This window comes from Stegostoma tigrinum, chromosome 6 (genome assembly GCF_030684315.1).
Source record: "Stegostoma tigrinum isolate sSteTig4 chromosome 6, sSteTig4.hap1, whole genome shotgun sequence".
NCBI lineage: Eukaryota > Metazoa > Chordata > Chondrichthyes > Orectolobiformes > Stegostomatidae > Stegostoma > Stegostoma tigrinum.
Window position 1 is genome coordinate 93,346,344 of NC_081359.1, and position 26,621 is coordinate 93,372,964.

The 26,621-nt window shown below is 40.1% G+C and overlaps 1 protein-coding gene across 11 annotated transcripts in view; it reads left to right on the forward strand.

Annotated features, from left to right (window-relative positions):
- The first annotated feature begins 529 nt into the window (after nt 1–529).
- The window catches only part of LOC125453079 (inositol polyphosphate-4-phosphatase type I A), a 159,691-nt gene continuing 133,599 nt past the window's right edge, over nt 530–26,621 (forward strand). For 8 of the 11 annotated variants that reach the window (XM_048532169.2, XM_048532173.2, XM_048532172.2 and 5 more), the window contains exon 1: nt 530–663. The gene's annotated coding sequence lies outside the window, so the exon portion shown is untranslated. Of the gene's footprint in view, nt 664–6,683; nt 6,794–11,336; nt 11,909–14,316; nt 14,340–26,621 lie in introns of those variants that run through there. The other 3 variants (XM_059646775.1, XM_048532164.1, XM_059646776.1) reach the window with 3 other exon arrangements.

The following is a 26,621-nucleotide window of genomic DNA, read 5'->3' on the forward strand; positions in this document are numbered from 1 at the left end:
TTTGAAAGGTGTAGTGAATATTGAGCTAAGAATCGTAGCTCTCTGTCAATGTAATTCTTAACAATTTAACACAATTATTGATATTGTCCTTTAATCTTTTCTGCGTGTGAGTTGTTAAATTTGTATGCATTAAATGTTATCAAAAAGAATTAATGGAAGAAACATGGAGTTATCTTTTCAATGCGGCTTGCTACTGAATGAAGAATGATGCTACCTGAAAACTCTCTTAGTGAGATAATTCGTTTTATCTGCAATATCAGTTTTAGTTGTTATTTACTGTCTGCAACTGGGTTAGCAATGGGAAAATCTAACTGACTGACTTCGAGTGATGGCTAATGTTTGCCCCGTCCTGTCATTTTGCCCCACAACGCAAAAGGCTGCTTTGAAGGGGAGAGCGCGAAGATGTCTGGGAGTTGTAGTTTGATGTATGCTGGGCCCGGTCGAAGTGTGAAGAGGGTGACTACAGCTCCCATGGTTCTTCCCTAGGGGGCCGGGGCGGGCGCATGCGTATTGGATGGAGTAGGTGGGCGTTGAGCGGGACGGTTGCTGCATCGTCTGCTGTTACCGGTTATGTTTGTGGACGGCGTGAAGGGAAAAGACGTGCCGGCGGGCGGACTTTCTGTTTTGGCGAGGGAGGGGTGAGGGGATAAAAGACTGGCCCAGGTAAGAGATGATGTCTTGGTGAGGATTATTATTGATGTTTATTTTGACGGGAGCGAGTTTGAGGGTGCTGGGCCCGATGGAAGATCCGTTTGATGAAGGGATGAGCTCCTTCACCCTCCCTCAGTTTCCAGCCGCAGGAGGAAAGCATTAGGCCTCTGCTGGTGGGAGGAAACCTGTCAACAGGAGCAGCAGAACCATTTGTTGCAGAAATGGTGCAATCGTGAGCTGTAGTTCATGAGCAGTACAGAAGCAAATTCTCGTCTTTATTTTCTTGGAAGAGGTCGAGGGAGGTGGCATTCACTTTTGCTGCTATTTTAAAAGTGGCTGAGACCATTTGTTCCTAGTTCCACACTTACGCTGCATATCTCCTAATGCATTCTCCTCCTCTGTCTCATAATTGAAGCGGTCAACACCCCAGAACATCCCAAAGTGCTTTATAATTAAGTAGCTTCTGAAGTGTCAGCACGGTTCCGATGTAGGACGGAAGGAAGGTAAGATTTACATATAGGAGTTTGATAAGTAAACATTCGTTTATCGAATGAGAGATGTGCAGAAACAGCCTTTCAGACAATCATGTTTGAGCTAGTTCTCTGAATGACCTTGTCATTGAGTTGTGTCAAAACTTGACAGCTTGACTCTGATTCTGGCATTATCCTGAGAAGTAAACTAGCAAATGTGCAGTATGTGTTCTGGTGTTTAATTATTATTCATTATTAGTGCATTCTCTATGGCAGTGCCTTTGCCAATTAGTGTCCATTTGCCAAGCAATCAACACTTCTGTCTCATTCAGTATAAGTATTCATTTTCCCCTTGACTTGATGTTGCCAATTGTTCTGGTGACTGTGAATGAAAGGCTTTGACAAAATGTCTTTATTAGCAATATTATTGTCTTGATTTTAACTGCTGTGCAATAAGTGATCATGCCTTGAAAGACATAGGCCCTAAGTCCTAGAATTCTCTTTATGCCCCTCTATCTGGTTTTCTTCCTTTTCTGATGTTCCTCAAAACTACTGTCCTGGCTATCTGATCCAGTGTCTCCCTGAGGCTCAATGTTTGTTTTGTTTATAATCTTCCTGTGAAGTGCCTTTGGACTTGATAGTTCTGAAGCTTTTGAAAAAATAAAAAATGTAGCCATACCGATGAGTGTTGACTTAAGAGATTAATTTGACAGGAAAATCACAGCACCATTTGAAAACTCTGCTATTACAGTTAGTAGCTAGCCAGGTGCAAAGTCTTTTTTTTTGAATCTTACTCTTCCAGGAATTGACATTACCAGATATTTCAATTTTCTCTTGAGGAATGACAACTTTTAATGATTATTTCTTGTACTGTTTAATCTGTTTTTGTTGGTTGCTCTTTCATAACTCAAATTGGATCACTGACTAGCAAATATACATTGTCAAATGTGCAGTCAAATTCATTTGGATTCAATTGCATATACTGTGTTGGCAATAACACGTTTTTAGCTACATTATATAACAGGAATGGAAAGTTCTTGGCTGCTGTTTGTGAGTGGTAGTTTCTCCCAGCCTCACCAATAATACAAGTTTTTTTTAAAAGAAGTGATAGATGGTATTGATATCAGTAATAGCTTATGTATTCAAGTAGCAGAGACCAGTTTTTCTCTCAAAGCTGTAGTGGCTGTTTTTTCACTTCCTTGGTGTCGAAGAAATTGCTCACAAAATGGGAATAGATTAACTTGTTTAATTTGCATGCTGAATATGGGAATCTTTTGATATTATTAGATCTTTTGTGACTGTTGTCACATGTCAAAAATGTCATACTGGCTATTAACTACTGTTTTTGCATTAGTAACAATTAACAAAGCTATATATATAAGCAATGATAGATTTTTATTCTGATGTGACTGGTACAGTTAAATACATGAGTTTTGCTTGTAGTTTGTTAAATCAGCTTTTCCATTAGTATGCACCCTCTTTGTCAGGTTTGCAAGCTGAAATTTTATATTTCTTTGGAGATAATATTATAAAACACAATGTACATGCTTCTAATTAAAAGCTCAGAGAAAATAGTGCTAACTTTAATTTTACATTTTCACTATTTTGTCTGCGGGAGTGACACTTTTTTTTAATGTAACTTTTACTTTAAGGTCTATATTCCAATGAGGGCTCCTAAAAGAAGAAATGAATTATAAATGGGTGTACTGTATTAAAATATTGTATAAATGAACTGCTCTTCATTTTAAGAAGGTGCAGAGCTGGATGAACACAGCAGGCTAGGCAGCATCAGAGGAGCAGGAAAGCTAATGTTTCGGGCCTGGACCCTGAAACATCGGCTTTCCTGCTGCTCTGATGCTGCCTGGCCTGCTGTGTTCATCCAGCTCTATACCTTGTTATCTCAGACTCCAGCATTGGCAGTTCCTACTGTCTCTGATCTTCATTTTAGGCCATTTTCCAATAATTATTTCCTCTACTAATTGCTTCTTTTTAAAAACAGTTCCTGTTACTGTCTATGAAAATACTTTCTTTTACAGGATGTTTTGAATTGAAGGGAAGGAAATGATAATACCTGCTCAGTCATGTGCTAAATTAATATTTTAATTTCTATTTGAGGAAGTGAGGAAGGCTTGTTGCCAGATTTTTATGCCTTTCTTACCCTTTGGAAAGAAAGAAAGAATATAGGGAATACAACTATCTCCCAAAATCTCTGGAAGGATGCTGCTTCATTTCATTTTTAAAAAAAAACTCTTAGTGAATAAAGTGATAAATTCTCATTTTGTTTTAATTTATTCATCATTTCCATGTCCATAAAACTGCTGCATAAGGGACCTGATTATTCAAACGATTGGTGTTATGTTGTACGTTGGACGTTACTGTTCATTTAAAGTTAGATTTAACTTTCAATTCACGATGGAAGAAATTTTCTACCACTTTTGCAGCTGGCATTTTTGTCGGTGGTTAAGTAAAATTTGGTAAATTTACAGTTGTGAAGTGCTATTTTGTGTTGAGATGGTTTTGAAATTTGTTGCAAGATGAAAAGATATGAAGTGAATGGTCAAATTTTTATGTGTTGTTACTTATGTATTATATCTATTTGTATCATGTTCAACATAACGTACCACATGTTTTACTATCAGGAATGTGTTTGTGCTTGTTAACATACATATCTTGTTTTTAGTGCTATTCATTACATAAATATCCATTAAGTCAATCAAATAAAATTTTCAATAGAATACTCAATTCCTGCATTCTCTCTTCCCATGCTGCTGAATTTTGAGTTTTTTTTAAATGAATTTGACAGTTTTCTTACTGTAATCCCAATTACTGTTCTTCAGGCTATTCCGTGGAAATGAATTTTTGCTTGCACATTGAAAATGGCAACTTTGGGTCGGGACTAAGGGCTATTAGTATCTGAAGAAATAAAACCCAGTAAATGTTAGAAAATTGGAGGAGACCAGAAAATAAACAGGATAAACAACAAATCCACAATGCATGGCAAAACAATTATTAAAAAAATTTTCACATGGAGTTTGCTGGCTGGGCCAGTATTTAAAGTCCATGTTACATGCCTTTTGAGAAAGTGGTGGTTACTGTCTTAAACTGGTGCAATCTGTTTAGAGGACCCACGATGCTTTTGGGGAGGAAATTCCAAGATTTTGATCTAGTGACGTGTCAGGGACGGTGATATATATTTCAAAGCCAGGGTGCTGAGTGGCTTGAAGGGGAACTTGCAAATGATGGTTTTCTTATGCATCTGCAACTCTTAACCTTCTAGATGGTGGTGGTGGTAATGGTCAGGTCTGGAAGATGCTGATTAAAGAGGTTTGGTGAATTTCTGCAGTGCACCTGTAGATGGTACACACTACTGCTGAGTGGCGGTGGAGGAAAGAATGTTTGCACATGTGCTACTGATCAAGCAGACTGAATTGCCTTGGATGGACAAGGCAGCGGAAGTGTGTGAGTGAGTGTGTGTCTGTATTATTTTTATAAATATTTAGAATTAAATATAAATATTTATAGTTAGCACTTTGGATGGAAGCAGATCATTTCTGTGCACGTTTTGCTGAAAAAAAAGTAACAATTGCTTCATGGTTTCAGTATTTGTGGCCTGTTTTTTTTAAAAAATTCATTCTTATGATGAACAAATAATATCTCTAGGCCATTGCCTCCCCTTGTGGGGAAATTACAGCACATACTGTAATCCACATGTGCCTCTAAAACTTGAAAAATTTATGATGCAAACAGCAGAATCATTCACAATTATAAATACACTCATTTTAAACAAAAGCATTTTTACAGATTGTGAGCCAATGCTAATTGAGGTTTTAAAAAAATTACTGTGTATGATGGAAATCTGAGGCAGAAATGAAATGCTGGAAATATTGAACAGGCTGGGTGGCTTCTCATGGGAAAGGGAAACCGAAAAATTTCTTTTCATCAGAATTGTCTGTTGTTGTGTCAATGGATATGCCAGCTTCTGTCTTACTCACTTAGAAGGAATTATAATTTCTTCATCACATTACCAAGCACCAGATTGTCAAATGATAGCTGCTAATTTACTTCCTCTCTCTCTCTGGTAACCATCAGAGACTAAAGTGACCTGTTTGTCATTATCATGTCATAATTGCACCATCATTAAGACCACTATATGCATCTCCATGTTTGAATTTTCAAATACGCCACTTTCTGGTCTTCCACATGCTTCTTCCTGGAAATTTGAAACTATGCAAAACCCTGTTGCCTGTGGCTTGTTTTGTGCCATTCCATTCACGAAACTTTCTTGTGCTCAATGAATTACTTTAAGCCCTGGACAGTAATGCTGTGACCTTACAATTCTTAACCTTTATCGCCATATCTCCGCATGACGCTTTCCCCTGAATTCCATGTTTACGTCCAGACTGTCAGATACTTGGAACTCATTTTAATTCTATCCTCTTGAGCATCCTGATGGCTGTGCCTTTAATGCATGTGCCCTAAGCTCTGGAATTTATTTCTCAGATCGCTGTCTTCCTACCTACTTTCTTTTCTTTATCTTTGACCAAAAATTTTATCATATGATCTATTTTTACCTTATTTAACTTGATATCGTTCAGATTACCAACCTTCCAATGAAGTGTGTTGGGCGGTTAATTACATTAAAGGGTGTTTGATAAAAATTAGTTGTATCAAGCAAAGTTGGATGAATTTGTTTCACTAAAGGAGTGGATAATTAGCAAAGTGTGAAGCAATCGTACAGTAAGAAATGGGAACAGCAGTTGGCCTTTTAGCCCCTCAAGTCTGCTGCACTATTCGATGTAATCGTGGCTGATCCAATATTCCTTACATCTACCTTCCTATTTTTCCCCCTTGACTCTTGATTTCTCCTACTTAAGGCTGAGATAGAGAGATTCTTGAATATACACAAGGACTCTCCCCACAACTGTGGCAGGAAATTCTATTCACACTCAACCCTGCTGGAGAAGAATTTTCCTCCTCATCTGAGTCTTAAATTGATGCCCCCTTATTCTGAGACAGTGCCATCTCTTCTTAGGCACTCCCGTGATGAGTAATATCCTCTCAGCATTTACCCTGTTGAGCCTTTGAAGAATCTTTTATGGTTCAATAAGATCACCTCTCATTCTTTTCTCGTAAGACAATCACTCCATACCAGGAATCATCCTAATGAACCTTCTCTGAACTGTCTCCAATGAAATTCCTCAAAACTGCTCTCTCTACTCCAGATGTGATCTCACCAGCACCTTGTACCATTGCCACTAAGGCCGTCCCTACTGTTGTACTCCAATTCCTTGAAATAAAAGTCAACATTTCATTTACCTCCCTGATTATCTGCTGCACCTGTGTGCTAGCTTTTTGTGTTTCATACGTGAGTATCCCCAAGTCCCATTACAGCTTTCTGCAGTTTTTCTTTATTTAAGTGCTACTGCTCTTTTGTTCTCCCTTACAAAATAAACAGCTTCATGTTTTCCAACATTATGCTCCATTTGCAGTGATTACAATAATATTTCAAAAATCTCTTGCAAACTCTCTTTCTGCTGTTTGACCTGTCTGTTTCCATTATAGAATCCGAATGAGTCTGAAGAAAACACACTCATTTCTTCAGGAGGAATCAGGGAATATGATATTCTGGTTTCTTGTCTCCTTGGTCCCTTCCAGAATTAAAATTTATCAGGGTAAGAAAAAGTACTAATTGTCATTGCATCAATTCTTTAAAAGCAAAATATAAATGGACATCAGATATTCATAGTTGGTTAGCTTATTTTAACAGTTGGATTGCAAAGCAGAGTAATGCCAATAGCAGCTGTATGAGGAATCTTAATTTTAGTGCGGTGGAAATGTAGGGTTGGGGAATACAGTACCTGGTGTATTTGAACTTGAAAGGAAGAATTGAAGAAAATTTGGACAAATACTAGTCATAGTAATGATACTTACCTAAAATCATAAAAGGCCGAGCCCAAGGCATGGATGCTAGCAATGGAGAGGAGAAAGAGATTTTCATTAGTGGACGAAGAGTTGTCCGGCTGTGTTACCTAGTGGTGCAGGTAAGATCCTGAAGTGTGAGGTTTTAGATAATTACATGCATTGGGAGGCGTTTGGTAACGGAGGGAGTTAAGTAGTGTCCATAAAGGTCACTAACTGTTTCATGCCCCATTTAAGTGGGCACAAATCATATGTATTTCTTAATTATTTAACACAAGTTAGATTAAAAATTGCCCAGACAGCAATGCAGACATCCTGAGCGAATTCAGAAATGTCTGTGAACTGAACATGCAGGAAATGTGAACAGTCTTGATTTTAAAATACACTTATGCAGAAAAAGGTTGATTTTTCTCAACCATATTTTTAGTTGTCCTTACTAGTAGAAATCTTTTGATCTAGACCTTTACATTTTTTCACGAAAAGTGGAAACTATGGTCTAGCTGTGAATACGTTCAGTGATGCCTTGAGTTAACTGAGACCCTGATCCTGCACTACTGCCCTAGAGTTTTAGTTCTGTTTGCCTCAGTTGCTGTACCTCACCATTTTCCTCTATTCTTTCCCCTTCCTACTGCCTCTGTTGCTGAGATTTTGTGATTACACCATTTTGATTTTTGATAGTACTCAAGCTCTGAAGGAGGTCTGTGATAGAACATTAGTGGAAGAGCTAGAAGATTTATTTGAAGGAAAATGCTGTATTTAGGCTTGGGCTGCCTTTGGTCAACAAATTCTGAAAGCCATTACAATAGTTGTATTTGAAAGAAAGAAATATACAACACTAGACTATCTCTCCAGGTCTGTAATGTAGACAGCATACTGCTTTTTTGTTTTATTTTTTAAAGATGCGCATTAGTCTGAGAATGTATATTTTGTACACAATATTTTGGTTGTAGGCATGTTTATCAGGGTTGGGGAGAGATATGGGAAAGAGTTCAATTATATAATCTTCACATTATCTCTGTTTAATTCATATGTAGTAAGGTACTTTTTGAATAACTTATAGATTGAAAGAAAGATTCCATCTTCAAAACGCAAAAAAACGAGCACAGACGTAGAGTCATGGGTTGTACAGCATGGAAACAGATCCTTCTATCCAACTTGTCTGTGCCGACCAGATATCCTAAACTGATCTAGCCCCATGTGCCAGTATTTGGCCCAAATGTCTCTAAACCCTTTCCATTCATGTACCCATCCATATCCCCTTTAAATAATGTAATTATATCAGAGTTTGCCTCTCTGTACCTTTTCAAATCTGTCCCGTCTCACCTTGAACCAATACTGTCTAATTTTGGACTCTCCTACCCTGGGAAGAAAATTCTGGCTATTCACTTTTATCCATGCTGCCCATGATTTCATAAACCTCTATAAATGCACCCCACAGCCTACAAAGCTCCAAGGAAAATAGCTCCAGCCTGTACAGCCTCTCCCTAAAACTCAAACCCTCTAATCAAAGCAACATCCTTGTAAATCCTTTCTGAACCCTTTAAAGTTTAATCATATCTTCCCTACAGTAGGTGGGGAGTGCACTTTAGTTTAATTCAGAGATGTCCCTGTGGAATTCAGTGCTTTATAAAGGTAAAATTATAATATTTTGTCAGTTTTAAAAGGAAAAATAAATTGCAAGTTTTGCTCCAGCAGGGTTTTGTACTGTTATAGAGCACTTCTGCTGTTAAGTGTAACAATCTCCTTGGGCCATAAACCAAATTCACCAAATTCTCTTCCCCGCGCCCCCCCCCCCACCCTCCCATGAAGAAAGTGCCAACAAGAACTTCTTTTTTGTCGTAACATTAGCAAAGATCTGAACTAATGCACATTAAACATACACAAATACTCAAATGATAGTTCAAATTAAAAGGTACATTTGACTTTAATCCTTACAAACCCTGCAGGCTTCAGGAGTTAATGTTGAATTCAGTCATTTTAGGGGCCTATATCATTTACCACCCCAACATTTCTAGTCCTGTCAGCATATGGATTGCTTTTATTGCTGCCAACCCATTTTCACCTGCTAATTATCCTTTTTATTAACTTTTCATTCTCCATATCTCACCATTATGCATCCCTTTGTCGGCCCAACTAATATTCATTTTGTATCAATACCGCAGATGCTGGACAATCCAAGATAACAAAGTGTGGAGCTGGATGAACACAACAGGCCAAGCAGCATTTCAGGGCACAAAAGCTGACGTTTCGGGCCTAGACCCTTCATCAGAGAGGTGGATGGGGAGAGGGAACTAGAATAAATAGGGAGAGAGGGGGAGGTGGACCGAAGATGGAGAGAAAACAAGATAGGTAGAGAGGAGAGTATAGGTGAGGAGGTAGGGAGAGGATAGGTCAGTCCAGGGAAGATGGACAGGTCAAGGAGGCGGGTTGAGGTGGTAGGTAGGAAATGGAGGTGGGAGGAAGGGATGGGTGAGAGGAAGAACATGTTAGGGAAGCAGAGACAGGCTGGGCTGGTTTTGGGATGCAGTGGGGGGAGGGGACGAGCTGGGCTGGTTTTGTGATGCAGTGGGGGACGGGGAGATTTTGAAGCTGGTGAAATCCACATTGATACCATTGGGCTGCAGAGTTCCCAAGCGGAATATGAGTTGCTGTTCTTGCGACCTTCGGGTGGCATCATTGTGGCACTGCAGGAGGCCCATGATGGACATGTTGTCTGAGGAATGGGAGGGTGAGTTGAAATGGTTCGCGACTGGGAGGTGCAGTTGTTTGTTGCGAACCGAGTGGAGGTGTTCTGCAAAGCGATCCCCAAGCCTTCCGGAGAGACCACTCTCTCAGTGACTCCCTTGTCCGCTCCACGCTCCCCTCCAACCCCACCACACCCGGCACCTTCCCCTGCAACCGCAGGAAGTGCTACTCTTGCCCCCACACTTCCTCCCTCGCCCCTATCCCAGGCCCCAAGATGACCTTCCATATCAAGCAGATGTTCACCTGCACATCTGCCAATGTGGTATATTGTATCCATTGCACCCGGTGTGGCTTCCTCTACATTGGGGAAACCAAGCAGAGGCTTGGGGATTGCTTTGCAGAACACCTCCGCTTGGTTTGCAACAAACAGCTGCACCTCCCAGTCGCGAACCATTTCAACTCCCCCTCCCATTCCTCAGACGACATGTCCATCATGGGCCTCCTGCAGTGCCACAGTGATGCCACCCGAAGGTCGCAAGAACAGCAACTCATATTCCGCTTGGGAACCCTGCAGCCCAATGGTATCAATGTGGACTTCACAAGCTTCAAAATCTCCCCTTCACCCACTGCATCCCAAACCAGCCCAGCCTGTCTATGCTTCCCTAACCTGTTCTCCCTCTCACCCATCCCTTCCTCCCACCTCAAGCCGCACCTCCATTTCCTACCTACCACCTCATCTCACCTCTTTGACCTGTCCGTCTTCCCTGGACTGACCTATCCCCTCCCTACCTCCTCACCTATACTCTCCTCTCTACCTATCTTGTTTTCTCTCCATCTTCGGTTCGCCTCCCCCTCTCTCCCTATTTATTCCAGTTCCCTCTCCCCATCCCTCTCTCTGATGAAGGGTCTAGGCCCGAAATGTCAGCTTTTGTGCTCCTGAGATGCTGCTTGGCTTGCTGTGTTCATCCAGCTCCACACTTTGTTATCTACTATTCATTTTGTCTCGCTGTCTTTGGGCTCCATCACCACTTGTTGTTTATTCCTTCCCTGCTCCCACATGTATCCCACCTTTTCCTGGCTACTGTCAGTTCTGAAGAAGGAAATATTGACTCTGCTTTATTTCCACAGATTCTGCCAGACCTGCTGAGGGTTTTCAGCAATTTCTGATTTGTTTCACAGCTACAAGCATAACTGGCATCATGCATTTACAAACTTCTAAATTGATCATTTCTTAAAAATCCAAATAGGGTAACTCTGGAGTCTTATACAACTCAGTTTCAACCCTGAGCTGGATGGGTGGAACTATTATCAGCAACACTGTTAAATTGTCTGACTTTTGGGTCACAACAGCCCTGATAGCTCTGAATTGTTTCTTTTCAATTGACTGACAAGTAACAGTCTGGTTCTGTGTTTGGTTACTTGACTCCCAGCTCTCTAGTGTTGCTCAGCTGTTCATACATCCTCTTGGGTTTTGACCTTTTTTAGCTTGCTTACTTACCATGCCTCCCAGAGCTCTGTTATATGTGTTGATCACCTTCTGTCTCCAGGTCTTTTCCTGTTTGTCAGTCACATGGCTTTCATGTTCTGAATTCCTTTTGATGTTGCTTCCAGGTTAAAGGCCACCAGTTCTTATGGAATTCGATGTTGGAGGAGGCAAACATAGTGCAAAAGACTTGGCTGAAGTATTTGCATCCATCTGTAACCACAACTGCATAGCATTTCTGCTTTTTCCCAAGGCACTGTGCATCTTAGATGCTAGTTCTCAGTCAATTTGAATTTCTACATGTCATACAAAGAAATAGCTCAAGATACTGGATACTACATAGGCTATTTGGCCCTGACAACAATCTGGTGACAGGAGTACGAAAGACCAGTGCTCCAGAACTAACCTCGTCCCTAGCCAAGTTAGTTTTGCTATAGCTACAACACTGGCATCTACCTAACAGTGTGGAAAGTTGCCCAGGTCTGCCTGTGTACATAAAGCAATCCGACCTGGCCAGTTACTGCCCTGTTGATTGACTCCTCATCGTCAGCAAAGTGTTAAGAGGAGTCATTGTCATTGCAAATGCAAGTTGATAGCAATGGAATAACCTGTTCACTGACATTAGCTGGGATCTGACAGGGCTCATGGTTCCTGACCTCATTAGAGTCTTCGTCCAAAAATGCTGAAATTCATTTACGAGGTGAGAGTGACTTGTTTGTTTGTTTGTTTCTCTCTCTCTCTCTCTCTCTCTCTCTCTCTCTCTCTCTCTCTCTCTCTCTCTCTCTCTCTCTCTGTGTCTGTCTGTCTCTCTCTCTCTCTCTGTCTCTCTCTCTCTCTCGTGCTCTCTCTTTCTCATCCATACCCCCCCGCCCCGCCATGGACGATGTTTTTGGTTATTGGATGTCAATCATCTTCATCCCAGGGCTTCAGCAAAGCAGAAGTTCTTCAGGTTACTGTCCTAGGCCCAAGTGATACATCAATGACCTCAATTTATCATGCAGGGAAGGTGTGGGGATGGATGTTTGCTGAAGATTGCACAATATAAGGCATAATTTGCAACTGGAACAGACCATGACTAGCAAGCCTTGGATAGCCGACAGGCTTGGGCTGATAAATGACAAGTAACATTGTTAGACAGCTGTCATGTTTTGGCTGTTTACTCACAAGAGAGAATTTAGCCATCACCCCTTGATGTGCAGCGGTATTACTATTGCTGAAAACTCCTAGTATGTTGATACTAGGGTAACCATTGACCAGAAACTGAACTGGACTAGCTATATAAATATTGTGGTTAAAGGAGCTAGACAGAATCAGAAATTGCTTCTTTTGTTCATGGATGGTGGGGGTCACTGGCTAGAGGGCAGTTGAGGGTCAACTACATTGCTGACAGTCTGGACTCATATGTGGGCCAGATGGTAAAATGGCAGAATTTCTTCCCTCAAGGACATGAGTAAACCAGGTGGGCTTTTGTGACTATTGGCAGTTCCTAGGGTTAAGCTCGTAGTTTATCCCAGATTTTTATTGATTTCTCATTTCACCAATTCATGTCCTTAGAACAATTGCCTGGGTTGTGTTTCTGGTCCAGTGACATAACCACTATGCCCTACATTCTGAAGCTAGTATTGTCATCATGTTCCCCCAATGACTGTCCACAATCTACAAGCTACATTCAGGAGTGTAATGGAATACTATCCACTTTCCTGGATGACTGAATCTCCAGCAATATTTGAGCTTGACACCATTCAGAACAAAGCATCCTGCTTAATTGACGCTCCATTTGGCACCTTCAACATTCACTTCCTTTGACATTGACACCCTGACACCATCTCTAGAATTAAGACCGAAAGAACTGTGGATGCTGTAAATCGGGCATAAAAGCAAAGTTGCTGGAAAAGCTCAGCAGGTCTGGTGCCGTCTGTGAAGGAGAAAACAGTTAACATTTTGGGTAAGGTCACCCTTCCTCAGAACTGGGGTTCTGGGGTTCCTCAGTTCTGATGAAGAATCACCGGACTCGAAACGTTAATTCTATTTTTTTCCTTCACAGATGCTGCCAGACCTGCTGATCTTTTCCAGCATCTTTGTTTCTGTACCTTCTCTAAAATACTCCGCAGTAACTCATTGAGTTCTCTCCTTTCAAATCCTCTACCACCCAGAAAGATAAAATTAACAGATAAATTGGAACACCATCACATGCAAGTTCCCTTTCAAGCCACACATATCCTGACTTGGAACTATATTGGTCATTTTTTTTTCCCACTGTCATTGGATCAAATTACTGGAACATCCTTTCTAACACCATTGTTAGTGTTCCTACATCCCAAGGACTGTAGTGGTTCAAGAAAGCAGCTCCCCATCATTACCTTCAGGGAAATTAAGAGCAGGCAATAAATTATTGCCTAGTTAGCATGCACACACTTCCCATGAATGCATTTCGTTAAAAGAAGAAACTGGACACAGTGAGACAGTAGTTAGCAAAACAGATTGGATTTGCTCCTTATAAATAGAGGTATGAAGTACAAAAGTAGGCATGTTATGCTGAAACTTTATAAAGATCTAGTTGAGCCATGACCAGTTTATTGCATGTATTTCCGGATGAGAGAATAGACATGTATATCCATGACTGGGTGAGAAGTGATATTCTAATATGAGACATTAACTACAAGGTTAGGTGGCAGAAGCCTTTTTTTTTAAACTTTGGAACGATGTAGAATGAGGGAATATTTGAGGAGGTTTAACTAAAATAGTCATAAGAAAACTATTTTCATTAGCCTTTGATGCAGCGTTAGGGGGACGGATTTAAGGATTAGGTAAGAGATAGAGGCGTTGTGACAAAGAACTCTCATGTATCAAAAGGTACTGATGTTGAACTTGCTGCCTAATGAGGGAGGAGGAAACTGAGAAGATGTGATTTTGAAATTGGCTAGGCATTTGAGTAGAATATACTTGTAAGGCTGCGGTGAATGAGTGTGGGGAATGTTACTGATCAGATTTCTTAACAGCTGAAATGAATTCATTAGACCAAGTGGCCACTTCATTTACCATCATTATTCTGACACTCTGCATAATTTTTGGATCTGTAACTGTAGTTCTTAACTGGTGATTCAGACCAAACATCTCACTTAGATCTGCAGGTATGTTTATATTTTAATGACCTGTATTTTGTTTTCATCTATCTTATAAACAGAATGAAAGCTAACCTCCATTGTTTATCTGCTGTCATGATTATAGACTGATGTGTACTTGAGTAATTTGTGAAGACTTCATGTAAGCTAAGAACTGCGGATGGTGTAAATCAGGAACAAAAACAAAATTGCTGGAGAAGCTCTGTTCTGAGGAAGGTTCACCAGACCTGACACGTTAACTCTGTTTTTCCTTCACCAATGCTGCAGAGCTGCTGAGCTTCTCCAGTGACTTTGACTTTGTTCATGTAAGCTCATAGTTAACATCCTTTCAGCCTTTGTGTTTCAATTTAACAGCCACGTGGATTATGCTTGTGACTAGATAAATTTGTTATTGAACTATTGCTGAAGGTTATTTAAAAATAATAAAACTTGTTAGCTAAAATACAGATACGGTGATTGATCCGAGATAACCAGGTGTGGAGACGGATGAACACAGCAGGCCAAGCAGCATCTTAGGAGCACGTTTCGGGCCTAGACCCTTCATCAGAAAGGGTCAAGGCCCGAAACGTTTTGTAGTCCTAAGATGGTGCTTGGCCTGCTGTGTTCATCCAGCTCCAAACTTTGTTAGCTCGGATTCTTCTGCTGCTCCCATTAACTCTGATACAGTGATTGATCCCACAGGTTCTGGGTGTGAGTGAAGACTCCTTTCTTCCAACCTCTTGTAACAGTGTATTTTGTGACTGTCGGTAGTCTTGTTCAGCACAGCAGCTCTGCGATATTTCTGGCTACCTCCCTTTGGTGTTTAGATGATTCTATTCCAATCTCTGTACAAAATGGTTGCTACATTTTATACAGTTCAAAACTTTGAAGTAGCTGATATCCGAAACTGTCTTATTTTCTTCTTGGACATTTGGTCAATCCAGGTCTGGAAAATCCAATGTTTTTCAGTTGAGATAATTAACTATATAATTTTTAGTCAAAAGTTAAGCATAACTTTGTCTGTGTGTATAGGAACAGTTATTCACACCTCCTGGGAAACCGTTGTCAGTGGGTTTATGTTTACCCTTGGAAATGCCCACAGAATTTTAATGTCGTTTGAGATACGTGCAATAGGGTTTCAAGACCAACTGGATTCACAATTGTAGTTAGGTGGCCTTGGAGCTGTTTTGTAGGACCTCTTGTGTCTGTTTTAAAGATAATGAACTTTCTTCACAAAATATATTGTAATAACCATACATTTGTGATACTACATTAGTTGCCTTAGTGTAGCAGGCGCTCATAGGCAAATTTCATGTCTAGTGCAGAGGGCAGCTATTCTTCTGGTGGTGATCTTATCGTGCTCCTTATGTGAAATGCTTTAAATGTTAAACTAAGCACCGGGGACCAAAATAACCATAGATTTGCAAACACATATTAGGCATAGCTGCAATAGCACAGTAAATAAGAAGTGGAAGAGGTAACTATGATCAAGATATATTAAAAGACTGTGGAGGTGCTGCATATACAACTGTGGTGCTCACATGAAATTTTGCCAGTTGAAAACAAAATCACTCCTAGCCTGGATTAGTAACGCAGCTGCAAGCAAGGGTGTTATGTGCACGTGCCAAACTTAATAATATTCACAATTCATAGGTCCTAAAGACCACGCTGTTCTGATTATTCCATCTTTCCTAGGTCTGTCAATGGGACAGTGGAAGAGAATAATGTTTTCCTTTAGTTTGGAAGGAAACTTTAAAAATAACCTTTATCTTTCACATTGGTTTTCACTCAAATTAGTGGACATTTAACAAAATAGAATAAAAAGACTTTTGTGTTTATATAATACAATAGGCTTGTTTCCAATTGTTTAAAAAAGTACAATATCTTTCTTTGTACTATTTGTTTGTCTATTTAGGTCATTGCTGCATGCTTCATGCTTCCTGACTACTACTCAACATTGAGAAATTTTTTGAGTTAGCAGTTCCATTAACCTATACAATTTTAACCTGTCTTTGAGTTGAAAGAAGTTGTGCTCCATATTTGTAAACAACAACGGACAAAAAATATATTTAAGTCCAAATTAAAATAATTTTCTTCCAACAAAGATGTCATAAATAATCTTGGGCATTTAATCCCCTAAAACAGTTTTATAAGGTCAGTGCAACTGTTTAAAAGTCTTTATAATTAGGAAACCTCCAGTGTGAAGACTTGGAATAGTCGTGTGTTATGTAGGCTAATTATGTCTTGCAGCTTCATACATTTCCCTAGGGTTCAGCGAAGGAACTGTGCACCTAGTCCTGAAAATTTTGGTTGGGATCTCTGTTCAGTATATCTTGAATCTTGAACTGTGTTGAAAATGTGGGCGTTATCAAATTTTCAACAGTGTTAAATTGGTTATGTTTTGCTCAAAGAAATTGTGCAAGTCCCCTTTGGTGCGTGCCGCTGAATCATCAGTTTCGAACTAGTAGGATACGTACGTAGATCAGTCGAGCAATATTAGCTGGGGAAACTGCAGCAAGATATAGATCTCCTAGCACAGCAGCAAAGTGTTTTTGTTCTTTTTTAGGTTCCAAACAGCATCTTGTTTTTCCTCTGTGCAGAATGCCTCAACAATTATAAACTGTCTGCACCTTAAGATAATGTAATGCTAAAAGCCAGGTAAGAATTGTTAATTCCTTTTGGGTAAATAATCTTGACTTTTAAAGAGAGGATGAATACAGTGCGGAACCCAGTATGCCACTATGTCGCTTTAAACGGTTTGATTGAACAAAGCTTAATGTCTTTTCCTTTTCAAGTTTCCTGAGTTCGTAGAGCATTTGATGATAAATTATAGTTTTAGATACTTGGTCACTTAAATGAATAAACCTGAATAACAATTTTGCTATTGTGCTGTTATTATTTGCGGCAGCTGTGGTTGATTTTGAAATATTTGGCTTGAATATTTCCAGTCAGAGCAATAAACAACAGTTATATTATATATTAGATTCCCTACAGTGTGGAAACAGGCCCAACAAGTCCACATCGCCCCTTGAAGCATCCCACCCAGACCCATCCCCCATAACCCACACAACCCTGAACACGACGGGCAATTTAGTATGGCCAATCCACCTAAGCTGCACATCTTTGGACTGTGGGAGGAAACTGGAGCACCCAGAGGAAACCCACGCAGACACGGGGAGAATGTGCAAACTCCACACAGACAGTCGCCTGAGGCAGGAATCGAACCCAGGTCACTGGCGGTTGAGGCTGCAGTGATAACCACTGAGCCACCGTGCCGTTATACTTGACTGAATACTAAACTTCTTCCATTAGGAAGCACATCAATGCAAAAGTGTCTTGGTGATGCATTGGGGACTGATGTCTGAATGCATTTACTACAGCAAAGAAATGTGTTTTCTCAACAGCCTTGTGCAAATGCAAGGATATCTGCCAGATGTTAATCCTTTTGATAACTTGTGTGTCACTAAACCAATTTTTACAGCTATAGAGTTGAAACATATATAAAAATTGTAAATGCTTTGAAATAATTAAACATTGTTTAATAAAAAAATTCAATTTTCACCCTTTTCCAAAATGATTGAATTCCTTTGTTCTTCTGTCGGCATTGGACTTACTGGTCCATTAACTTAACCAAAGATAAGTTGGATTCAGTAATTCTTGCAAGCAAACCTCTGCTTCCTTATCCATTGTGGTGTATATGATTCTAGCTTACACTGCCATGAGCACTCGCTGTCCTCTGAATTGAACTTAGAGTCACAGAGATGTGCAGTACGGAAGCAGACCCTTTGGTGCACTCATCCATGCTGACCAGATATTCTAACTTAATGCAGTCCCATTTAGTGGTATTTGGCTCATATCCCTCTAAATCTATTTGTATACCCTTCCAAGTGCATTTTAAATGTTGGAATTGTTCCAGCCTCCACCACTTCCTCTGGCAGCTTATTCCATAGGCTGGCCCTTTTAAATTGTTCCCCTCTCATCTTAAACCTGTGTCCTCAAGTTTTGGCCGCTGCTACTTTGGGGAAAAGTCGTTGGCTGTCCACCCTATCTATGCCCCTCATGATTTTATAAACTTCTATAAGCTCGCAACTCTGCCTCAGATGTTCTAGGTAAAATAGCCCCAGCCTATTCAGCCTCTCCCTATCGCCCAAACCCTCCAACCCTGGCTAAATCCTTCTATATCTTTCCTGAACGCTTTCAAGTTTCACGATATCCTTCCTATAGCAGAGAAACCAGAATTGAACACATTTGTTAAGCCACTTTTGGAATACTGGCTAGTTCGGCAGGAACTTGACCTCCCAATTCCTAAGGTCAATGCACTGCCAATAAAGGCAAGCATACCAAATGCTGCCTTCAATCTCCTGACTGCCTGCGACTACTTTCAAGGAGCTATGAACCTGCACTCCAAGGTCAGCAACACACTCCACAAACTTACCGACCTGCCCTGATTTGCCTTTCCAAAATGCAGCATTTCACATTTATCTAAATTAAACTCAATCTACCACTCCTTGGCCAATCTGCCCATCTGACCAAGGTCCTGTTAGTACTCTAAGGCTACCTTCTTGGCTGTCCTGATATACTGCGGTAGCTCTGACTACAGTGGAATGGTAGAGCAGAAAAGGACTACCTTCTTGGCTGTCCACTACACCACCAGTTTTGGTGTCATCTGCAAACTAACTAACCGTACCTTGCAAGCCACATGGTTGTACTAGCTTGTGAGGGAAGAGACACCAATCTGAGATGGGGAATAAATTCTAAGATTGCCAATGTCTTGAGAATAAGCAATAGAAAGAAATATCTCAAATGTTGACATACTGTTCACCCATGTGCAGCCATTAAACCTGGTCCTTGCCTGCTCTACCGTTCCAATTGTAGTCAGAGCTCCACTGTGTATCAGTATCCATAATCCTCGATTTCCATCTCTTGGAAAAAAGATATTCACAGCCATTTCTGAAATGGCTGTGAAGATCTTAGTTTAGTATAAATATAGATAAAAACTGACTCCTTCAGGAATTTTTTTTCTGTATTAGTTTAATCAAAATCAGCATGTAAAGTGAGGTTACCAAAGGATAGGTAGATAACTGATTTCTTCTAGAGTGGTTCTTTAAGTCTGTAGCTACATGGAGGGATCTAAGCAATTTTGAATTTTAATACTCATTTTTGGCAACTAATGCCCCATTAAGATCATGGGACGCAGGAGTGGGAATAGACCATTTGGTCCTTCAAAACTGTTCCACAGTGCCTAGATAATTGTTTGTGGCTGTAACTTCACTATTTTACTTGCTTCCCAAAAACTCTGGAATATGTAATTTTGATGGTGCACTCCTTCACTAGGAGTCTGGGGTTGGTGCCATTTATAATAATATGATGGCAACTAAGGTCAAATATTTTTCATAGGCTTATGTAATGGAGGCATTTTGGCTCTTTGTGTTTGTACCAGCCAAGAAAGATCTGACTATACTAATCCCATTTTCCAGCTTATGAATCATAGTCCAATGCAAAGTGAACTATTGTCTTTCTTTACTGTTCAGGCTATAGTTCCAGCTGTTTGATTAAAAGAGGTCTTTATTCCAGGAAAATACGTTGTCATCAGATGTTCACTGGTTGTGACTATAGTATGTGATTACAGAAAATGAAGTACCACCTTTTACCTTGAGGTCTTTTGGCTTCTACTGCCATGTTTGGAAATGAGAAAGTTGCTGTCTGGTGAGAAACTGTGGAAAATACTTCAACCAGACAACATTTTCGTATCTAAAGCTTACACTACTGCTGTAGATTCCACCACTTTGAATCCTTGGGCATCATAAATGAATAACTCTTTGGGAAATATCAGTGGCTCAATAAAACTGTGTTTTTAAAATTCATTCATGGGACGTGGGTGTCACTGGCTGGGCCAACATTTATTGTCCATTACTGATTCTCTTGAGAAAGTGACTGTGAGCTACTATCTTGAAATGTTGCAGTCTGTTTTATCTGCATGCACCCATAATGCTGTTAGGGATCTTGACCCAGCTACAGTGAAGGAAGAGGAATATATTTCAAAGGCAGAGTGTTGAATTTTGGACGGGAGCTTGCAAGTGATGCATTTTTACGTATCTGATGTCCTTGTCATTCTGGGTGGCGGTCGATGATTTTTTGGAAGGTTTAGTCCAAGCAGTCTTAGTGAATTTCTGCAGTGCATCATGTAGATGGTACATACTATTGCTACTAAACATCAGTGGTGAAGAGAGTGAATGTGGCTGTGATGTCAGTCAAGTGGGTTTCTTTGTTCTGGATGGTGTGAAACCTCTTGTATTGTTGGAACTGCATTCCTCCAGGCTAGAGAGTATTCCTTCACTCTACCCTCATGCCTTGTAAGTGGTGCACAAGCTTTGGTGAGTTACCTTGTTGCAGGATTCCTAAATTCTGACCAGCTTTTGTAGCCAGTGTTTACATGGCTAGTCAGTTCAGTTTTTGTTTAATAGTAACTTCCAGGATATTGATAGTGGCAGGAGTCAGTGATGCTGATGCAATTTATTGTAACTTTTGTGGGTTTTTTTAAATGTTGGATCCAACTAACATTTAGAAAACATGATATTTACTAATTACCTAGGTCTTGTCGGTAATTCTGCCTGGAAGATAAAAACATATGTTGAGATTGTGGGAGATTTTAAAAGAAGCACCTAGACAAGTTTTTTATATGGAAGAATAACTAGTGTGCAAGTTGGCATTTCTTATAGTATAGAGGCTACAGTTTCTTTTGTTGGAGTTCATCAATAGCTAGGACTTGTGTACTGTGATTTGTCGTGAAAGAACTGACCTTGTATATATCTGTTTAGTTGGTACCTTGCAGCTATAAAAATGCTTCCTCAAGGATATTTCAATTTCCACTGAACTCAGTTACTGAACATTTAAAGGAAGCATCACTATCCAAGTGATGCACTTGAACTTCCTACAGCAGTTACTGTGAAACCATGCAATTAATGAAGTTGACATGAAACATGTCTGTCTGTAAAACTAAGTATAATATAGTCACAATTTAATGTGAACGCTCAAACACCACATTGGAACGGTCTTATGAGGAAATAGAACATAGAACATAGAACAGTACAGCACAGAATAGGCCCTTCAGCCCACAATGTTGTGCCGACCAATGTTAGCAAATACGTGGCCTATATAAAGCTGTTTCTGACACTTTTTGTACAACTGTGATTGTATAACCAGAGCAGCATTATACATTAGAATTTAGGTACATTAATAATTTTGTGTCCAGTGTTGGTTAAATGTGCTGTAAAGGCCTCTTGCGAATTGATGGTTTTATGCAAAAACTGATTCAAGCTGAGATGTGTCTCAAAGCAGCTATGGAATTCATTGAATTTTAAACTTGTATGCCAAACATACATTCAATCAGTTGTTTCATTAAGTTGTGCTAGCATTTGTGGAATTTTCTGTTCTGGAAGGTGTACATATTGTCTTCCTACTATTTTTAAATGCAAATGTGATCTGTTCTCATATAAAACAAATTTTTGTTCATTCATTTAGTGATTTCTTAGGAATTTTGTCTGTAGGCTATGATTCCTGTGAAGTTGCTTTCTAATACCATTAAGATTGTTTCAACTTATAATTGCAGAGAATTCCAACCTGTCATATTCTGGACACAGGCTCATGTACTTCAGAAGAATTGGCAGATGTAGAGAAGGGCAGGACAGTATTCCCATGCATAATGAAGAGCCAATTTTAATTCATTACTTTATGAATTTCCCAGTAGGAATCTCATGTTTTATACCAGAAATTAATAACAAATGTAATCTGCTTCTGGAGTTAAAGTTTGAGCAGAAGAGAGAATGCCTGAAGACTGCCTTTGTTTTGCCTTTGAGTTAAGATTTTTAAATTATCACAACATGAATTTAAAAAATAAATGAGATTGAGGTAGGTAATGCTCCTCTTCTGATGGTACCTTCCCTAATTGAATATTTTGTTGTGAAAACTTTGCAATTGCTAAAAGCTGAGATTGGCGTAATAGGCCTGTTTAGTACATTGCTACAGTTGTCATTTTGACAAAATGACATATTCTTCTTATACATAATACAGATAGAATAATTCGAGTATTTTTGAACAGCTGCATGTAGTTTTGTTCTAAGGTTTGCCTGTTTCTCTACATCACTGAATAATCATACATACTGAGATAACAAGGTGTAGAGCTGGATGAACACAGTAGGCTGAGCAGGAAAGCTGATGTTTCGGGTCTGGACCCTTCTTCAGAAATTTCTGAAGAAGGGTCCAGACCCGAAATGTCAGCTTTCCTGCTCCTCTGATGCTGCTTGGCCTACTCTGTTCATCCAGCTGTACTCACTGTTACCTCAGATTCTCCAGCATCGGCAGTTCCTACTATCTCCGAATCATATATACTAGTTATTTGGTTTGTCTTTTGCTGCCCTGATTACATAAAAAAAGTTAATTGCTTGAGAACTAGCACTGCATGCCAACAGTGTCATTGCTTCTGAATGTTTTATTCCTTTGTGTGATGTGGACACCTCATCTCTAATTTCCCTTGAAAATGTTGGTGTGTAGCCTTCATCATCCATACAGTGTTTGGGTTATAAGACATACAATTCTGTTATGAGGGTAGTGCCAGGATTTCGACTCAGGAACTGTGAATGAACCATGAATGTACAAAGTTTTTGAGAAGATTTGTAGCTCGGGTTGTGGATGAGGTTGTAGACTTGCTTGCCAAACCAGTGTGTTTGGTTGCAGACGTTTCATCACTGCATCAGTGCGCCTCTGGTGAAGCATTGGTGTTGTGTCCGCTTGTTATTTATATGCCTCAGTTTGCTGGGGTTGTAGGCTTTACTTTCCGGTTGTGTTTTTCAGTGGTTTGTGTATTGGGTCCAGTTCAATGTGTTTGATAGAGTTCTGTTTGGAATGTTAGGCCTTCAAGAATTCCCTGGCATATCTTTGTTTGACTTACGCTATTATGGATGTGTTGTCTCAGTCGAATTAGTGTCCTTTTTTTCTGTGTGTGTTGAGACCAGTGCGAATTGGTTATACCTCTTGGTGGCTAGGTGGTGTTGGTGTATCCTTATTGTCAGTTTTCTTCCATTTTAGCCTTTGTAATGTTTATCACAATCCTTGTATGGTAAATATTATGTCCCTTTTGTTAGTTGTCCATGGGATCCTTTACGTTTGTCAGTAACTATCGCAGTGTGATAGTTGGTTTGTAGGCTATCCTGATGCCTAGGGGTCTGACTAGTCTTGTGGTCATCCCTGATATTTCTCTGATGTTTGGTAGGGTGGCTAGCATGTCCGGCCGTGTTGTGTCATCTTGTAGTCTGTCACGGAAGTAGTGGTGGACTATGCTTTTTGGGTATCCATTCCTTTTCAAAAAAAATCCATATGAGTGCTCCTGTTCTACTTTGTGCAATTCTGGGTTGTGAGGCACAGATCCAGGGAATTCCCGGAGGCCTGGCATTCCAACCAGAACTCTATCACAAACACGTTGAACTGGATCCGATTTATACCAACCATCCCAGCAAACCGAGGCGTATAAATAACAAGCAAGAGAGAGCACCAATGTTTCACTAGAAGCACAGTGATGAAACATGTGCAGCCACACATGCTGGCTTGCTGAGCAAGTCTACAACCTCAACCACGAATGTAGTTCCAAGTCAGAATGGTGTGTGGCTTGTCGGACAACCGGCAGGTGATGAAGTTCATGTGTTGGCTGTCTTTGGCTTTTTAGATGATAGAGTGGATGTTTTAGAAGGTGCTTATAGAAGAGACTGGGTGAGTTACCTGAAGATTTTGAGGATAAGGATAGATTGAGTTCTTTATCATCATCCTAACGGTTCACACGGTGCTAGAATATTTTGGAGTCAAGTTGAGTAGAATAGACGTGCAAGCTGGATGTTATTGTTCTTCAGCAACATCTTCATTGTAACACTCTACTTTTAGCTTCACTTGATGCTTGAGTGTATTTTTGAGTTATAGTATGAACAAATCACGATGGTGCTTTGAACTATTTGAAACCCTCATAAGCAAATTGTGGTCCATTGCTTGAGTTTACAGGGTCTGGGATTCACTGTTGCAAATATTACCTTCAGGGGTTTAATCATTGTTCAGAAGTGTGATTCTGCAATTGCTTGACTTCTGTCCATTTGGCGTAGCACCTTTTAAAGTCTTTGTTCAAAAAGGTCAGTCCCAAGACTTTTTCATTGTCATGCTGGACAGGTACATGACATCGGTGGTGTTTTGAGTATAAAGAAAATAAATTAACTGCATCTCAGGTAGAAGTGAGTATGGACACTGATAATCTATCAGTAATATAGTTACTGCATGGATTTTTGATTAATCGAAAAGTTAAGGCGTAATAAAGTTTTTGTTTCTACTTTTCTGTTTTTATTGAAGTATGAAATTTAGCTTTAAGCAAATACCAAAATTTTACACTTGTCACCTGGAAGAATGTAATGATTAGACGTCTGCCAAACTGCTGACACTTCTAAAACCTGACATGATGGGACGCGAACCTGGATCCCCAGAGCATTTCCTCAGTCTCTAGATTAACCCACTACGACATTGCCTGTACACGCCCCTCCAAACCCCCTCAAATCATCAGTGAAGTGATGGATGGAGGCATGAACAGTGCTATCAAACAGCACTTGCCGAGCAAGGAAGGGAGAGACTCTGGAGATTGGAGTCATACATGGCATGTAAGGAGATTGTGGTTGTTGGTCAGTCATTTTATCCCCAGAATATCTCTGCAGGATCTGCTCAGCGCAGTGGTGTCTTTGGCTTAACCATCTTCAGCTGTTTCATCAACCATCATCCTCCCATCATAAGGTTCGAAGTGGGAATGTATGTTGATGATTGTACAACGTTCAGCTCAATTGTGACGACTCAATACTGTAGCAGCCCACGTCCAAATTAAGCAAAAGTCGAACAATATTCAGTTTTGGGCTGACTAGTACAATTTACGTTGCCTTGAACTTGAGTTACATGAATGACAATCTCCAACAAGAGATTATCTGATTATTATCCCTTGATATTGAATGACATCATTATCAGTGTATCCCTCACTGTCAACATTCTGAGGTTACTATTTGCCAGCAACTGAAATGTGCTGGAGTAACCATAAATACAGTGGCTACAAGAGGTAGTCCGAATACTACAGTGTGTAACTCACCACCTGATTTCCCCAAAGCCTGGCCACCATCTACCTGGCACAAGCCAGGCATGTGATGAATATTCCCCACTTGCTTAGATAGATGCAGCTGCACTTAACAGTCAGGAAGCTTGACGCCATCCAAGACAAAGCAGCCCTTTTGATTGGCACCGCATCCACTTCCTCCTCCATTGATGCTGAGTAGCAGCAGTATGTACCATCTAAAAACTGCATTGCAGAAATTCACCAAAGATCCTTAGATAGCACCTTCGAAATCTGCGACCAGTACCATCTAGAAGGACGATGGCAACTGTAGGCAAATGCTGCCACCAGCAAGCCACTTGCCAATATGATTTGGAAATAGAAATACTGTTTCTTCAGTGTCACTGTGTCAGAATCCTGGAACTTTCTCCCCAGTGGTATTGTGGCTGTGAATAGACTGCAACAGTTCAAGAAGTTTGCTCAACACCACCTTTCCAGGGACAACCAAGGATGGGCAATAAATTCTAGCCTAGCCAGCAATGTCTACTCATATGAATGAATTGAGAAAAGTAGAGCCATCTTTAATTGAAAAGGACTGACAACTGAATAGTCAATGCAACCCGCTGTGGTTTCACAAGCAGTTGTATCATTTTGTGCTGTTTAGTGAAAACTAAAGCCTTTGCAATCTGTTCTAGCAAGAAAATTCAAAAGTGAAGGTAAGTGACTATTTTATGGATTAGGACAATCTAATTATTTCATATTTGTTCTCCCCATATCATATACGTGTTTGACCAGGAATACTATATGAAAATCGCATATTGCTAGAATCTGACCAATGTTGCACAAATAATCCTAATGTGTTAACTGGCATGCAGAATTATTTTCTTCCCACAGCACAGGCAGTCATCGAAGAATGTACACATTTAGGGAAGGAATTCCGCAGCTGGAGGCATGGCTACCTATTTTATAATAGTAATGCTCAAAAGTCAGAATTGTTCAAGTCACATGTCTGAGTGTTATACATTTGGAGGGAATTAGAAAGGAGGTTGTGGGAAGACTTCAAAGGAAACTATATCTAAGTTTGGAAATATTACAAGTGAGGCGTTATTTAAGAAAGGTCCTAAGTCTGCAAACATCGGGTGTTGTTGGATAGAACCTGGTACAAGGACACCGGTAAGTTTTGAAAGGTTTCA